This window comes from Temnothorax curvispinosus, unplaced genomic scaffold, assembly GCF_003070985.1.
Source record: "Temnothorax curvispinosus isolate PA1 unplaced genomic scaffold, ASM307098v1 QBEX01012734.1, whole genome shotgun sequence".
Classification (NCBI taxonomy): domain Eukaryota; kingdom Metazoa; phylum Arthropoda; class Insecta; order Hymenoptera; family Formicidae; genus Temnothorax; species Temnothorax curvispinosus.
In genome coordinates, this window is record NW_020222514.1 from 373,391 (window position 1) to 373,890 (window position 500).

Genomic DNA, 500 nt, shown 5'->3' on the forward strand with positions numbered 1-500 from the left:
CGTACGCGACATACACGTCTCGTTCGGCAACGGGATGGGAGTCGGTCGGAGTGTCGGAGCACTCGGGAGCGAACTAGCGAAGTGAGTCGCCAGTCACTCGAAACTCGAATCAGTAGAGCCGCTATCCCCGGCGCGGAGTGTCCCTCGCTCGCGTTCGCTCCGCTGACAGATAACTGAGAGATAACGCGCGACTTGGACGCTCCCGTGCAGATCGATCGGACGGACGGCACAAAGGAGATCGGAGCGCGGAAGCCCGCGCGATCGGATCCGTTCAGTGAGTGTTTCGGGGGAGTGCGACGTGCCGTTTCCAGCAGTTTACAGTGACACGCGAAGGAGCATCGTCCCCCGCGAGTGATCGCTTTTTTTTTCTCTCTCTCTCTCTTTCTTTTTTTCGAACGCGAGACCGCGGGGTCCGTTGGGAAATCTGCCGCGACCCCAATCGCGGTTAAAAGGCTCTCTCTCTCTCTCTCTCTCTCTCTCTCTCTCTCTCTCTCTCTCTC

General features: G+C 58.6%; 1 protein-coding gene across 5 annotated transcripts in view; it reads left to right on the forward strand.

Moving 5' to 3' along the window:
- Positions 1–500, forward strand: part of LOC112462754 — an 11,044-nt gene continuing 10,544 nt past the window's right edge. For all 5 annotated transcript variants that reach the window (XM_025028725.1, XM_025028726.1, XM_025028727.1 and 2 more), the window contains exon 1: positions 1–274. The gene's annotated coding sequence lies outside the window, so the exon portion shown is untranslated. The remainder of the gene's footprint in view (positions 275–500) is intronic.